The 12,060-nt window shown below is 38.0% G+C and overlaps 36 non-coding genes across 36 annotated transcripts; all 36 read right to left on the bottom strand.

Moving 5' to 3' along the window:
• Positions 1 to 55: 55 nt before the first annotated feature.
• Positions 56 to 127, bottom strand: trnac-gca (transfer RNA cysteine (anticodon GCA)). Its single transcript has one exon. It is a non-coding gene; the product is annotated as a tRNA-Cys (tRNA).
• A 251-nt stretch (positions 128 to 378) lies between these two features.
• On the bottom strand, positions 379 to 450 carry trnac-gca (transfer RNA cysteine (anticodon GCA)). The gene has a single exon. It is a non-coding gene; the product is annotated as a tRNA-Cys (tRNA).
• A 263-nt stretch (positions 451 to 713) lies between these two features.
• On the bottom strand, positions 714 to 785 carry trnac-gca (transfer RNA cysteine (anticodon GCA)). The gene has a single exon. It is a non-coding gene; the product is annotated as a tRNA-Cys (tRNA).
• A 296-nt stretch (positions 786 to 1,081) lies between these two features.
• trnac-gca (transfer RNA cysteine (anticodon GCA)) lies at positions 1,082 to 1,153 on the bottom strand. Its single transcript has one exon. It is a non-coding gene; the product is annotated as a tRNA-Cys (tRNA).
• Positions 1,154 to 1,412: 259 nt separating this feature from the next.
• trnac-gca (transfer RNA cysteine (anticodon GCA)) lies at positions 1,413 to 1,484 on the bottom strand. The gene has a single exon. It is a non-coding gene; the product is annotated as a tRNA-Cys (tRNA).
• A 262-nt stretch (positions 1,485 to 1,746) lies between these two features.
• On the bottom strand, positions 1,747 to 1,818 carry trnac-gca (transfer RNA cysteine (anticodon GCA)). Its single transcript has one exon. It is a non-coding gene; the product is annotated as a tRNA-Cys (tRNA).
• Positions 1,819 to 2,076: 258 nt separating this feature from the next.
• On the bottom strand, positions 2,077 to 2,148 carry trnac-gca (transfer RNA cysteine (anticodon GCA)). The gene has a single exon. It is a non-coding gene; the product is annotated as a tRNA-Cys (tRNA).
• A 258-nt stretch (positions 2,149 to 2,406) lies between these two features.
• On the bottom strand, positions 2,407 to 2,478 carry trnac-gca (transfer RNA cysteine (anticodon GCA)). Its single transcript has one exon. It is a non-coding gene; the product is annotated as a tRNA-Cys (tRNA).
• A 258-nt stretch (positions 2,479 to 2,736) lies between these two features.
• On the bottom strand, positions 2,737 to 2,808 carry trnac-gca (transfer RNA cysteine (anticodon GCA)). The gene has a single exon. It is a non-coding gene; the product is annotated as a tRNA-Cys (tRNA).
• Positions 2,809 to 3,059: 251 nt separating this feature from the next.
• trnac-gca (transfer RNA cysteine (anticodon GCA)) lies at positions 3,060 to 3,131 on the bottom strand. The gene has a single exon. It is a non-coding gene; the product is annotated as a tRNA-Cys (tRNA).
• A 263-nt stretch (positions 3,132 to 3,394) lies between these two features.
• On the bottom strand, positions 3,395 to 3,466 carry trnac-gca (transfer RNA cysteine (anticodon GCA)). Its single transcript has one exon. It is a non-coding gene; the product is annotated as a tRNA-Cys (tRNA).
• Positions 3,467 to 3,762: 296 nt separating this feature from the next.
• trnac-gca (transfer RNA cysteine (anticodon GCA)) lies at positions 3,763 to 3,834 on the bottom strand. Its single transcript has one exon. It is a non-coding gene; the product is annotated as a tRNA-Cys (tRNA).
• Positions 3,835 to 4,093: 259 nt separating this feature from the next.
• Positions 4,094 to 4,165, bottom strand: trnac-gca (transfer RNA cysteine (anticodon GCA)). Its single transcript has one exon. It is a non-coding gene; the product is annotated as a tRNA-Cys (tRNA).
• Positions 4,166 to 4,427: 262 nt separating this feature from the next.
• On the bottom strand, positions 4,428 to 4,499 carry trnac-gca (transfer RNA cysteine (anticodon GCA)). Its single transcript has one exon. It is a non-coding gene; the product is annotated as a tRNA-Cys (tRNA).
• A 258-nt stretch (positions 4,500 to 4,757) lies between these two features.
• Positions 4,758 to 4,829, bottom strand: trnac-gca (transfer RNA cysteine (anticodon GCA)). The gene has a single exon. It is a non-coding gene; the product is annotated as a tRNA-Cys (tRNA).
• A 258-nt stretch (positions 4,830 to 5,087) lies between these two features.
• On the bottom strand, positions 5,088 to 5,159 carry trnac-gca (transfer RNA cysteine (anticodon GCA)). The gene has a single exon. It is a non-coding gene; the product is annotated as a tRNA-Cys (tRNA).
• A 258-nt stretch (positions 5,160 to 5,417) lies between these two features.
• On the bottom strand, positions 5,418 to 5,489 carry trnac-gca (transfer RNA cysteine (anticodon GCA)). Its single transcript has one exon. It is a non-coding gene; the product is annotated as a tRNA-Cys (tRNA).
• A 258-nt stretch (positions 5,490 to 5,747) lies between these two features.
• Positions 5,748 to 5,819, bottom strand: trnac-gca (transfer RNA cysteine (anticodon GCA)). Its single transcript has one exon. It is a non-coding gene; the product is annotated as a tRNA-Cys (tRNA).
• Positions 5,820 to 6,077: 258 nt separating this feature from the next.
• On the bottom strand, positions 6,078 to 6,149 carry trnac-gca (transfer RNA cysteine (anticodon GCA)). Its single transcript has one exon. It is a non-coding gene; the product is annotated as a tRNA-Cys (tRNA).
• Positions 6,150 to 6,400: 251 nt separating this feature from the next.
• trnac-gca (transfer RNA cysteine (anticodon GCA)) lies at positions 6,401 to 6,472 on the bottom strand. The gene has a single exon. It is a non-coding gene; the product is annotated as a tRNA-Cys (tRNA).
• Positions 6,473 to 6,735: 263 nt separating this feature from the next.
• On the bottom strand, positions 6,736 to 6,807 carry trnac-gca (transfer RNA cysteine (anticodon GCA)). The gene has a single exon. It is a non-coding gene; the product is annotated as a tRNA-Cys (tRNA).
• A 296-nt stretch (positions 6,808 to 7,103) lies between these two features.
• trnac-gca (transfer RNA cysteine (anticodon GCA)) lies at positions 7,104 to 7,175 on the bottom strand. The gene has a single exon. It is a non-coding gene; the product is annotated as a tRNA-Cys (tRNA).
• A 259-nt stretch (positions 7,176 to 7,434) lies between these two features.
• Positions 7,435 to 7,506, bottom strand: trnac-gca (transfer RNA cysteine (anticodon GCA)). The gene has a single exon. It is a non-coding gene; the product is annotated as a tRNA-Cys (tRNA).
• A 262-nt stretch (positions 7,507 to 7,768) lies between these two features.
• On the bottom strand, positions 7,769 to 7,840 carry trnac-gca (transfer RNA cysteine (anticodon GCA)). The gene has a single exon. It is a non-coding gene; the product is annotated as a tRNA-Cys (tRNA).
• A 258-nt stretch (positions 7,841 to 8,098) lies between these two features.
• Positions 8,099 to 8,170, bottom strand: trnac-gca (transfer RNA cysteine (anticodon GCA)). The gene has a single exon. It is a non-coding gene; the product is annotated as a tRNA-Cys (tRNA).
• Positions 8,171 to 8,428: 258 nt separating this feature from the next.
• Positions 8,429 to 8,500, bottom strand: trnac-gca (transfer RNA cysteine (anticodon GCA)). The gene has a single exon. It is a non-coding gene; the product is annotated as a tRNA-Cys (tRNA).
• Positions 8,501 to 8,758: 258 nt separating this feature from the next.
• On the bottom strand, positions 8,759 to 8,830 carry trnac-gca (transfer RNA cysteine (anticodon GCA)). The gene has a single exon. It is a non-coding gene; the product is annotated as a tRNA-Cys (tRNA).
• A 251-nt stretch (positions 8,831 to 9,081) lies between these two features.
• trnac-gca (transfer RNA cysteine (anticodon GCA)) lies at positions 9,082 to 9,153 on the bottom strand. The gene has a single exon. It is a non-coding gene; the product is annotated as a tRNA-Cys (tRNA).
• Positions 9,154 to 9,416: 263 nt separating this feature from the next.
• trnac-gca (transfer RNA cysteine (anticodon GCA)) lies at positions 9,417 to 9,488 on the bottom strand. Its single transcript has one exon. It is a non-coding gene; the product is annotated as a tRNA-Cys (tRNA).
• Positions 9,489 to 9,784: 296 nt separating this feature from the next.
• Positions 9,785 to 9,856, bottom strand: trnac-gca (transfer RNA cysteine (anticodon GCA)). Its single transcript has one exon. It is a non-coding gene; the product is annotated as a tRNA-Cys (tRNA).
• Positions 9,857 to 10,115: 259 nt separating this feature from the next.
• Positions 10,116 to 10,187, bottom strand: trnac-gca (transfer RNA cysteine (anticodon GCA)). The gene has a single exon. It is a non-coding gene; the product is annotated as a tRNA-Cys (tRNA).
• A 262-nt stretch (positions 10,188 to 10,449) lies between these two features.
• trnac-gca (transfer RNA cysteine (anticodon GCA)) lies at positions 10,450 to 10,521 on the bottom strand. Its single transcript has one exon. It is a non-coding gene; the product is annotated as a tRNA-Cys (tRNA).
• Positions 10,522 to 10,779: 258 nt separating this feature from the next.
• trnac-gca (transfer RNA cysteine (anticodon GCA)) lies at positions 10,780 to 10,851 on the bottom strand. Its single transcript has one exon. It is a non-coding gene; the product is annotated as a tRNA-Cys (tRNA).
• A 258-nt stretch (positions 10,852 to 11,109) lies between these two features.
• Positions 11,110 to 11,181, bottom strand: trnac-gca (transfer RNA cysteine (anticodon GCA)). The gene has a single exon. It is a non-coding gene; the product is annotated as a tRNA-Cys (tRNA).
• A 258-nt stretch (positions 11,182 to 11,439) lies between these two features.
• trnac-gca (transfer RNA cysteine (anticodon GCA)) lies at positions 11,440 to 11,511 on the bottom strand. The gene has a single exon. It is a non-coding gene; the product is annotated as a tRNA-Cys (tRNA).
• A 258-nt stretch (positions 11,512 to 11,769) lies between these two features.
• trnac-gca (transfer RNA cysteine (anticodon GCA)) lies at positions 11,770 to 11,841 on the bottom strand. The gene has a single exon. It is a non-coding gene; the product is annotated as a tRNA-Cys (tRNA).
• Positions 11,842 to 12,060: the final 219 nt, after the last annotated feature.

Below are 12,060 nucleotides of genomic sequence, written 5' to 3'. Positions count from 1 at the left end.
GTTTGCAATATTTGCTAACATTTTGAAATGGTGATCATTTCGAATCTGTTTAAAGAGGGGGCACCCAGATTTGAACTGGGGACCTCTTGATCTGCAGTCAAATGCTCTACCACTGAGCTATACCCCCACATCTGATGAGATGCTCCACATGTTCAGTGTGCATCTCTCTTCATATAATTGGATTGTTTGGATGGTCATTCAGGGGGATTCATTACTGTGTCCTGTACAGACGAGTTGGAATTTTCTAAGAAAATGATTAAATTAAACCGTTCAAAGTATAGTAATTTCAACAAACTAAACCAAGCCCTTAGTTGGATTTCTATGGGCTTGTAGTGTTTGCAATATTTGAAATGGTGATCATTTCGAATTTGTTTAAAGAGGGGGCACCCAGATTTGAACTGGGGACCTCTTGATCTGCAGTCAAATGCTCTACCACTGAGCTATACCCCCAAAATCTGATGAGTTGCTCCACATGTTCAGTGTGCATCTCTTTTCATATAATTGGATTGTTTGGCTCGTCATTCAGGGGGATTTATTACTGTGTCCTCTACAGACGAGTTGGCATTTTCTAAGAAAATGATTAAATTAAACCGTTAAAAGTATAGTAACTTCAACAAACTAAACCAAGCCCTTAGTTGGATTTCTATGGTGTTGTAGTGTTTGCAATATTTGCTAACATTTTGAAATGGTGATCATTTCGAATCTGTTTAAAGAGGGGGCACCCAGATTTGAACTGGGGACCTCTTGATCTGCAGTCAAATGCTCTACCACTGAGCTATACCCCCACATCTGAAGAAATGCTCCAATTGTTGAGTGTGCATCTCGTTTCCATAAACTTCTCCAATTGTTGAGGGTGCATCTCGTTTCATATATATCGTCTGGATCATCATTCAGGGTGATTCATTACTGTGTCCTCTACAGAGGAGTTGGCATTTTCTAAGAAAATTATTAAATTAAACAGTTAAAAGTATAGTAATTTTAACAAACTAAAATAAGCCCTTAGTTGCATTGCTATTGGCTTGTAGTTTATTCAACAATTGTTGCCAGTATGAAATAGTGATCATTTTTAATTTGCTTAAAGAGGGGGCACCCAGATTTGAACTGGGGACCTCTTGATCTGCAGTGAAATGCTCTACCACTGAGCTATACCCCCACATCTGATGAGATGCTCCAATTGTTGAGTGTGCATCTCGTTTCATATATATTGTCTGGATCGTCATTTCAGGGGGATTCATTACTGTGTCCTCTACAGAGGAGTTGGCATTTTCTAAGAAAATGATTAAATTAAACAGTTAAAAGTATAGTAATTTTAACAAACTAAAATAAGCCCTTAGTTGCATTGCTATGGGGTTGTAGTTTATTCAACAATTGTTGCCAGTATGAAATAGTAATCATTTTGAATTTGCTTAAAGAGGGGGCACCCAGATTTGAACTGGGGACCTCTTGATCTGCAGTCAAATGCTCTACCACTGAGCTATACTCCCACATCTGATGAGATGCTCCACATGTTCAGTGTGCATCTCTTTTCATATAATTGGATTGTTTGGATCGTCATTCAGGGGGATTCATTACTTTGTCCTCTACAGACGAGTTGGCATTTCTTAAGTAACTTTTTAAATTAAACCATTAAAAGTAAAGTAACTTCAACAAACTAAACCAAGCCCTTAGTTGGATTGCTATGGGGTTGTAGTGTTTGCAATATTTGCTGACAGTTTGAAATGGTGATCATTTCGAATTTGTTTAAAGAGGGGGCACCCAGATTTGAACTGGGGACCTCTTGATCTGCAGTCAAATGCTCTACCACTGAGCTATACCCCCTAATCTGATGAACTTCTCCAATTGTTGAGAGTGCATCTCGTTTCATATATATCGTCTGGATCGTCATTCAGGGTGATTCATTTCTGTGTCCTCTACAGAGGAGTTGGCATTTTCTAAGAAAATTATTAAATTAAACAGTTAAAAGTATAGTAATTTTAACAAACTAAAATAAGCCCTTAGTTGCATTGCTATGGGGTTGTAGTTTATTCAACAATTGTTGCCAGTATGAAATAGTGATCATTTTTAATTTGCTTAAAGAGGGGGCACCCAGATTTGAACTGGGGACCTCTTGATCTGCAGTGAAATGCTCTACCACTGAGCTATACCCCCACATCTGATGAGATGCTCCAATTGTTGAGTGTGCATCTCGTTTCATATATATTGTCTGGATCGTCATTCAGGGGCATTCATTACTGTGTCCTCTACAGACGAGGTAGCATTTTTTAAGTAAATGATTAAATTAAACAGTTAAAAGTATAGTAATTTTAACAAACTAAAATAAGCCCTTAGTTGCATTGCTATTGGCTTGTAGTTTATTCAACAATTGTTGCCAGCGTGAAATGGAGATCATTTTGAATTTAATTAAAGAGGGGGCACCCAGATTTGAACTGGGGACCTCTTGATCTGCAGTCAAATGCTCTACCACTGAGCTATACCCCATAATCTGATGAACTTCTCCAATTGTTGAGTGTGCATCTCGTTTCATATATGTTGTCTGGATTGTCATTTAGGGGGATTTATTACTGTGTCCTCTACAGACGAGTTGGCATTTTCTAAGAAAATGATTAAATTAAACCGTTAAAAGTATAGTAACTTCAACAAACTAAACCAAGCCCTTAGTTGGATTGCTATGGTGTTGTAGTGTTTGCAATATTTGCTAACATTTTGAAATGGTGATCATTTCGAATCTGTTTAAAGAGGGGGCACCCAGATTTGAACTGGGGACCTCTTGATCTGCAGTCAAATGCTCTACCACTGAGCTATACCCCCACATCTGATGAGATGCTCCACATGTTCAGTGTGCATCTCTCTTCATATAATTGGATTGTTTGGATGGTCATTCAGGGGGATTCATTACTGTGTCCTGTACAGACGAGTTGGAATTTTCTAAGAAAATGATTAAATTAAACCGTTCAAAGTATAGTAATTTCAACAAACTAAACCAAGCCCTTAGTTGGATTTCTATGGGCTTGTAGTGTTTGCAATATTTGAAATGGTGATCATTTCGAATTTGTTTAAAGAGGGGGCACCCAGATTTGAACTGGGGACCTCTTGATCTGCAGTCAAATGCTCTACCACTGAGCTATACCCCCAAAATCTGATGAGTTGCTCCACATGTTCAGTGTGCATCTCTTTTCATATAATTGGATTGTTTGGCTCGTCATTCAGGGGGATTTATTACTGTGTCCTCTACAGACGAGTTGGCATTTTCTAAGAAAATGATTAAATTAAACCGTTAAAAGTATAGTAACTTCAACAAACTAAACCAAGCCCTTAGTTGGATTTCTATGGTGTTGTAGTGTTTGCAATATTTGCTAACATTTTGAAATGGTGATCATTTCGAATCTGTTTAAAGAGGGGGCACCCAGATTTGAACTGGGGACCTCTTGATCTGCAGTCAAATGCTCTACCACTGAGCTATACCCCCACATCTGAAGAAATGCTCCAATTGTTGAGTGTGCATCTCGTTTCCATAAACTTCTCCAATTGTTGAGGGTGCATCTCGTTTCATATATATCGTCTGGATCATCATTCAGGGTGATTCATTACTGTGTCCTCTACAGAGGAGTTGGCATTTTCTAAGAAAATTATTAAATTAAACAGTTAAAAGTATAGTAATTTTAACAAACTAAAATAAGCCCTTAGTTGCATTGCTATTGGCTTGTAGTTTATTCAACAATTGTTGCCAGTATGAAATAGTGATCATTTTTAATTTGCTTAAAGAGGGGGCACCCAGATTTGAACTGGGGACCTCTTGATCTGCAGTGAAATGCTCTACCACTGAGCTATACCCCCACATCTGATTAGATGCGCCAATTGTTGAGTGTGCATCTCGATTCATATATATTGTCTGGATCGTCATTTCAGGGGGATTCATTACTGTGTCCTCTACAGAGGAGTTGGCATTTTCTAAGAAAATGATTAAATTAAACAGTTAAAAGTATAGTAATTTTAACAAACTAAAATAAGCCCTTAGTTGCATTGCTATGGGGTTGTAGTTTATTCAACAATTGTTGCCAGTATGAAATAGTAATCATTTTGAATTTGCTTAAAGAGGGGGCACCCAGATTTGAACTGGGGACCTCTTGATCTGCAGTCAAATGCTCTACCACTGAGCTATACTCCCACATCTGATGAGATGCTCCACATGTTCAGTGTGCATCTCTTTTCATATAATTGGATTGTTTGGATCGTCATTCAGGGGGATTCATTACTTTGTCCTCTACAGACGAGTTGGCATTTCTTAAGTAACTTTTTAAATTAAACCATTAAAAGTAAAGTAACTTCAACAAACTAAACCAAGCCCTTAGTTGGATTGCTATGGGGTTGTAGTGTTTGCAATATTTGCTGACAGTTTGAAATGGTGATCATTTCGAATTTGTTTAAAGAGGGGGCACCCAGATTTGAACTGGGGACCTCTTGATCTGCAGTCAAATGCTCTACCACTGAGCTATACCCCCTAATCTGATGAACTTCTCCAATTGTTGAGAGTGCATCTCGTTTCATATATATCGTCTGGATCGTCATTCAGGGTGATTCATTTCTGTGTCCTCTACAGAGGAGTTGGCATTTTCTAAGAAAATTATTAAATTAAACAGTTAAAAGTATAGTAATTTTAACAAACTAAAATAAGCCCTTAGTTGCATTGCTATGGGGTTGTAGTTTATTCAACAATTGTTGCCAGTATGAAATAGTGATCATTTTTAATTTGCTTAAAGAGGGGGCACCCAGATTTGAACTGGGGACCTCTTGATCTGCAGTGAAATGCTCTACCACTGAGCTATACCCCCACATCTGATGAGATGCTCCAATTGTTGAGTGTGCATCTCGTTTCATATATATTGTCTGGATCGTCATTCAGGGGCATTCATTACTGTGTCCTCTACAGACGAGGTAGCATTTTTTAAGTAAATGATTAAATTAAACAGTTAAAAGTATAGTAATTTTAACAAACTAAAATAAGCCCTTAGTTGCATTGCTATTGGCTTGTAGTTTATTCAACAATTGTTGCCAGCGTGAAATGGAGATCATTTTGAATTTAATTAAAGAGGGGGCACCCAGATTTGAACTGGGGACCTCTTGATCTGCAGTCAAATGCTCTACCACTGAGCTATACCGCATAATCTGATGAACTTCTCCAATTGTTGAGTGTGCATCTCGTTTCATATATGTTGTCTGGATTGTCATTTAGGGGGATTTATTACTGTGTCCTCTACAGACGAGTTGGCATTTTCTAAGAAAATGATTAAATTAAACCGTTAAAAGTATAGTAACTTCAACAAACTAAACCAAGCCCTTAGTTGGATTGCTATGGTGTTGTAGTGTTTGCAATATTTGCTAACATTTTGAAATGGTGATCATTTCGAATCTGTTTAAAGAGGGGGCACCCAGATTTGAACTGGGGACCTCTTGATCTGCAGTCAAATGCTCTACCACTGAGCTATACCCCCACATCTGATGAGATGCTCCAACTGTTGAGTGTGCATCTCGTTTCATATATATTGTCTGGATCGTCATTCAGGGGCATTCATTACTGTGTCCTCTACAGACGAGGTAGCATTTTTTAAGTAAATTATTAAATTAAACAGTTAAAAGTATAGTAATTTTAACAAACTAAAATAAGCCCTTAGTTGCATTGCTTTTGGCTTGTAGTTTATTCAACAATTGTTGCCAGCGTGAAATGGAGATCATTTTGAATTTAATTAAAGAGGGGGCACCCAGATTTGAACTGGGGACCTCTTGATCTGCAGTCAAATGCTCTACCACTGAGCTATACCCCCACATCTGAACAAATGCTCCAATTGTTGAGTGTGCATCTCGTTTCATATATGTTGTTTGGCTCGTCATTCAGGGGGATTCATTACTGTGTCCTCTACAGAGGAGTTGGCATTTTCTAAGAAAATGTTTAAATTAAACCGTTAAAAGTATAGTAACTTCAACAAACTAAACCAAGCCCTTAGTTGGATTGCTATGGGGTTGTAGTGTTTGCAATATTTGCTGACAGTTTGAAATGGTGATCATTTCTAATTTGTTTTAAAAAGGGGCACCCAGATTTGAACTGGGGACCTCTTGATCTGCAGTCAAATGCTCTACCACTGAGCTATACCCCCACATCTGATGAGATGCTCCACATGTTCAGTGTGCATCTCTCTTCATATAATTGGATTGTTTGGATGGTCATTCAGGGGGATTCATTACTGTGTCCTGTACAGACGAGTTGGAATTTTCTAAGAAAATGATTAAATTAAACCGTTCAAAGTATAGTAATTTCAACAAACTAAACCAAGCCCTTAGTTGGATTTCTATGGGCTTGTAGTGTTTGCAATATTTGAAATGGTGATCATTTCGAATTTGTTTAAAGAGGGGGCACCCAGATTTGAACTGGGGACCTCTTGATCTGCAGTCAAATGCTCTACCACTGAGCTATACCCCCAAAATCTGATGAGTTGCTCCACATGTTCAGTGTGCATCTCTTTTCATATAATTGGATTGTTTGGCTCGTCATTCAGGGGGATTTATTACTGTGTCCTCTACAGACGAGTTGGCATTTTCTAAGAAAATGATTAAATTAAACCGTTAAAAGTATAGTAACTTCAACAAACTAAACCAAGCCCTTAGTTGGATTTCTATGGTGTTGTAGTGTTTGCAATATTTGCTAACATTTTGAAATGGTGATCATTTCGAATCTGTTTAAAGAGGGGGCACCCAGATTTGAACTGGGGACCTCTTGATCTGCAGTCAAATGCTCTACCACTGAGCTATACCCCCACATCTGAAGAAATGCTCCAATTGTTGAGTGTGCATCTCGTTTCCATAAACTTCTCCAATTGTTGAGGGTGCATCTCGTTTCATATATATCGTCTGGATCATCATTCAGGGTGATTCATTACTGTGTCCTCTACAGAGGAGTTGGCATTTTCTAAGAAAATTATTAAATTAAACAGTTAAAAGTATAGTAATTTTAACAAACTAAAATAAGCCCTTAGTTGCATTGCTATTGGCTTGTAGTTTATTCAACAATTGTTGCCAGTATGAAATAGTGATCATTTTTAATTTGCTTAAAGAGGGGGCACCCAGATTTGAACTGGGGACCTCTTGATCTGCAGTGAAATGCTCTACCACTGAGCTATACCCCCACATCTGATGAGATGCTCCAATTGTTGAGTGTGCATCTCGTTTCATATATATTGTCTGGATCGTCATTTCAGGGGGATTCATTACTGTGTCCTCTACAGAGGAGTTGGCATTTTCTAAGAAAATGATTAAATTAAACAGTTAAAAGTATAGTAATTTTAACAAACTAAAATAAGCCCTTAGTTGCATTGCTATGGGGTTGTAGTTTATTCAACAATTGTTGCCAGTATGAAATAGTAATCATTTTGAATTTGCTTAAAGAGGGGGCACCCAGATTTGAACTGGGGACCTCTTGATCTGCAGTCAAATGCTCTACCACTGAGCTATACTCCCACATCTGATGAGATGCTCCACATGTTCAGTGTGCATCTCTTTTCATATAATTGGATTGTTTGGATCGTCATTCAGGGGGATTCATTACTTTGTCCTCTACAGACGAGTTGGCATTTCTTAAGTAACTTTTTAAATTAAACCATTAAAAGTAAAGTAACTTCAACAAACTAAACCAAGCCCTTAGTTGGATTGCTATGGGGTTGTAGTGTTTGCAATATTTGCTGACAGTTTGAAATGGTGATCATTTCGAATTTGTTTAAAGAGGGGGCACCCAGATTTGAACTGGGGACCTCTTGATCTGCAGTCAAATGCTCTACCACTGAGCTATACCCCCTAATCTGATGAACTTCTCCAATTGTTGAGAGTGCATCTCGTTTCATATATATCGTCTGGATCGTCATTCAGGGTGATTCATTTCTGTGTCCTCTACAGAGGAGTTGGCATTTTCTAAGAAAATTATTAAATTAAACAGTTAAAAGTATAGTAATTTTAACAAACTAAAATAAGCCCTTAGTTGCATTGCTATGGGGTTGTAGTTTATTCAACAATTGTTGCCAGTATGAAATAGTGATCATTTTTAATTTGCTTAAAGAGGGGGCACCCAGATTTGAACTGGGGACCTCTTGATCTGCAGTGAAATGCTCTACCACTGAGCTATACCCCCACATCTGATGAGATGCTCCAATTGTTGAGTGTGCATCTCGTTTCATATATATTGTCTGGATCGTCATTCAGGGGCATTCATTACTGTGTCCTCTACAGACGAGGTAGCATTTTTTAAGTAAATGATTAAATTAAACAGTTAAAAGTATAGTAATTTTAACAAACTAAAATAAGCCCTTAGTTGCATTGCTATTGGCTTGTAGTTTATTCAACAATTGTTGCCAGCGTGAAATGGAGATCATTTTGAATTTAATTAAAGAGGGGGCACCCAGATTTGAACTGGGGACCTCTTGATCTGCAGTCAAATGCTCTACCACTGAGCTATACCCCATAATCTGATGAACTTCTCCAATTGTTGAGTGTGCATCTCGTTTCATATATGTTGTCTGGATTGTCATTTAGGGGGATTTATTACTGTGTCCTCTACAGACGAGTTGGCATTTTCTAAGAAAATGATTAAATTAAACCGTTAAAAGTATAGTAACTTCAACAAACTAAACCAAGCCCTTAGTTGGATTGCTATGGTGTTGTAGTGTTTGCAATATTTGCTAACATTTTGAAATGGTGATCATTTCGAATCTGTTTAAAGAGGGGGCACCCAGATTTGAACTGGGGACCTCTTGATCTGCAGTCAAATGCTCTACCACTGAGCTATACCCCCACATCTGATGAGATGCTCCACATGTTCAGTGTGCATCTCTCTTCATATAATTGGATTGTTTGGATGGTCATTCAGGGGGATTCATTACTGTGTCCTGTACAGACGAGTTGGAATTTTCTAAGAAAATGATTAAATTAAACCGTTCAAAGTATAGTAATTTCAACAAACTAAACCAAGCCCTTAGTTGGATTTCTATGGGCTTGTAGTGTTTGCAATATTTGAAATGGTGATCATTTCGAATTTGTTTAAAGAGGGGGCACCCAGATTTGAACTGGGGACCTCTTGATCTGCAGTCAAATGCTCTACCACTGAGCTATACCCCCAAAATCTGATGAGTTGCTCCACATGTTCAGTGTGCATCTCTTTTCATATAATTGGATTGTTTGGCTCGTCATTCAGGGGGATTTATTACTGTGTCCTCTACAGACGAGTTGGCATTTTCTAAGAAAATGATTAAATTAAACCGTTAAAAGTATAGTAACTTCAACAAACTAAACCAAGCCCTTAGTTGGATTTCTATGGTGTTGTAGTGTTTGCAATATTTGCTAACATTTTGAAATGGTGATCATTTCGAATCTGTTTAAAGAGGGGGCACCCAGATTTGAACTGGGGACCTCTTGATCTGCAGTCAAATGCTCTACCACTGAGCTATACCCCCACATCTGAAGAAATGCTCCAATTGTTGAGTGTGCATCTCGTTTCCATAAACTTCTCCAATTGTTGAGGGTGCATCTCGTTTCATATATATCGTCTGGATCATCATTCAGGGTGATTCATTACTGTGTCCTCTACAGAGGAGTTGGCATTTTCTAAGAAAATTATTAAATTAAACAGTTAAAAGTATAGTAATTTTAACAAACTAAAATAAGCCCTTAGTTGCATTGCTATTGGCTTGTAGTTTATTCAACAATTGTTGCCAGTATGAAATAGTGATCATTTTTAATTTGCTTAAAGAGGGGGCACCCAGATTTGAACTGGGGACCTCTTGATCTGCAGTGAAATGCTCTACCACTGAGCTATACCCCCACATCTGATGAGATGCTCCAATTGTTGAGTGTGCATCTCGTTTCATATATATTGTCTGGATCGTCATTTCAGGGGGATTCATTACTGTGTCCTCTACAGAGGAGTTGGCATTTTCTAAGAAAATGATTAAATTAAACAGTTAAAAGTATAGTAATTTTAACAAACTAAAATAAGCCCTTAGTTGCATTGCTATGGGGTTGTAGTTTATTCAACAATTGTTGCCAGTATGAAATAGTAATCATTTTGAATTTGCTTAAAGAGGGGGCACCCAGATTTGAACTGGGGACCTCTTGATCTGCAGTCAAATGCTCTACCACTGAGCTATACTCCCACATCTGATGAGATGCTCCACATGTTCAGTGTGCATCTCTTTTCATATAATTGGATTGTTTGGATCGTCATTCAGGGGGATTCATTACTTTGTCCTCTACAGACGAGTTGGCATTTCTTAAGTAACTTTTTAAATTAAACCATTAAAAGTAAAGTAACTTCAACAAACTAAACCAAGCCCTTAGTTGGATTGCTATGGGGTTGTAGTGTTTGCAATATTTGCTGACAGTTTGAAATGGTGATCATTTCGAATTTGTTTAAAGAGGGGGCACCCAGATTTGAACTGGGGACCTCTTGATCTGCAGTCAAATGCTCTACCACTGAGCTATACCCCCTAATCTGATGAACTTCTCCAATTGTTGAGAGTGCATCTCGTTTCATATATATCGTCTGGATCGTCATTCAGGGTGATTCATTTCTGTGTCCTCTACAGAGGAGTTGGCATTTTCTAAGAAAATTATTAAATTAAACAGTTAAAAGTATAGTAATTTTAACAAACTAAAATAAGCCCTTAGTTGCATTGCTATGGGGTTGTAGTTTATTCAACAATTGTTGCCAGTATGAAATAGTGATCATTTTTAATTTGCTTAAAGAGGGGGCACCCAGATTTGAACTGGGGACCTCTTGATCTGCAGTGAAATGCTCTACCACTGAGCTATACCCCCACATCTGATGAGATGCTCCAATTGTTGAGTGTGCATCTCGTTTCATATATATTGTCTGGATCGTCATTCAGGGGCATTCATTACTGTGTCCTCTACAGACGAGGTAGCATTTTTTAAGTAAATGATTAAATTAAACAGTTAAAAGTATAGTAATTTTAACAAACTAAAATAAGCCCTTAGTTGCATTGCTATTGGCTTGTAGTTTATTCAACAATTGTTGCCAGCGTGAAATGGAGATCATTTTGAATTTAATTAAAGAGGGGGCACCCAGATTTGAACTGGGGACCTCTTGATCTGCAGTCAAATGCTCTACCACTGAGCTATACCGCATAATCTGATGAACTTCTCCAATTGTTGAGTGTGCATCTCGTTTCATATATGTTGTCTGGATTGTCATTTAGGGGGATTTATTACTGTGTCCTCTACAGACGAGTTGGCATTTTCTAAGAAAATGATTAAATTAAACCGTTAAAAGTATAGTAACTTCAACAAACTAAACCAAGCCCTTAGTTGGATTGCTATGGTGTTGTAGTGTTTGCAATATTTGCTAACATTTTGAAATGGTGATCATTTCGAATCTGTTTAAAGAGGGGGCACCCAGATTTGAACTGGGGACCTCTTGATCTGCAGTCAAATGCTCTACCACTGAGCTATACCCCCACATCTGATGAGATGCTCCAACTGTTGAGTGTGCATCTCGTTTCATATATATTGTCTGGATCGTCATTCAGGGGCATTCATTACTGTGTCCTCTACAGACGAGGTAGCATTTTTTAAGTAAATTATTAAATTAAACAGTTAAAAGTATAGTAATTTTAACAAACTAAAATAAGCCCTTAGTTGCATTGCTTTTGGCTTGTAGTTTATTCAACAATTGTTGCCAGCGTGAAATGGAGATCATTTTGAATTTAATTAAAGAGGGGGCACCCAGATTTGAACTGGGGACCTCTTGATCTGCAGTCAAATGCTCTACCACTGAGCTATACCCCCACATCTGAACAAATGCTCCAATTGTTGAGTGTGCATCTCGTTTCATATATGTTGTTTGGCTCGTCATTCAGGGGGATTCATTACTGTGTCCTCTACAGAGGAGTTGGCATTTTCTAAGAAAATGTTTAAATTAAACCGTTAAAAGTATAGTAACTTCAACAAACTAAACCAAGCCCTTAGTTGGATTGCTATGGGGTTGTAGTGTTTGCAATATTTGCT

Source organism: Pungitius pungitius, chromosome 12 (genome assembly GCF_949316345.1).
Source record: "Pungitius pungitius chromosome 12, fPunPun2.1, whole genome shotgun sequence".
NCBI lineage: Eukaryota > Metazoa > Chordata > Actinopteri > Perciformes > Gasterosteidae > Pungitius > Pungitius pungitius.
Note: the sequence above shows the minus strand (reverse complement) of the source record. Positions and strands in the feature narration are given on the sequence as shown.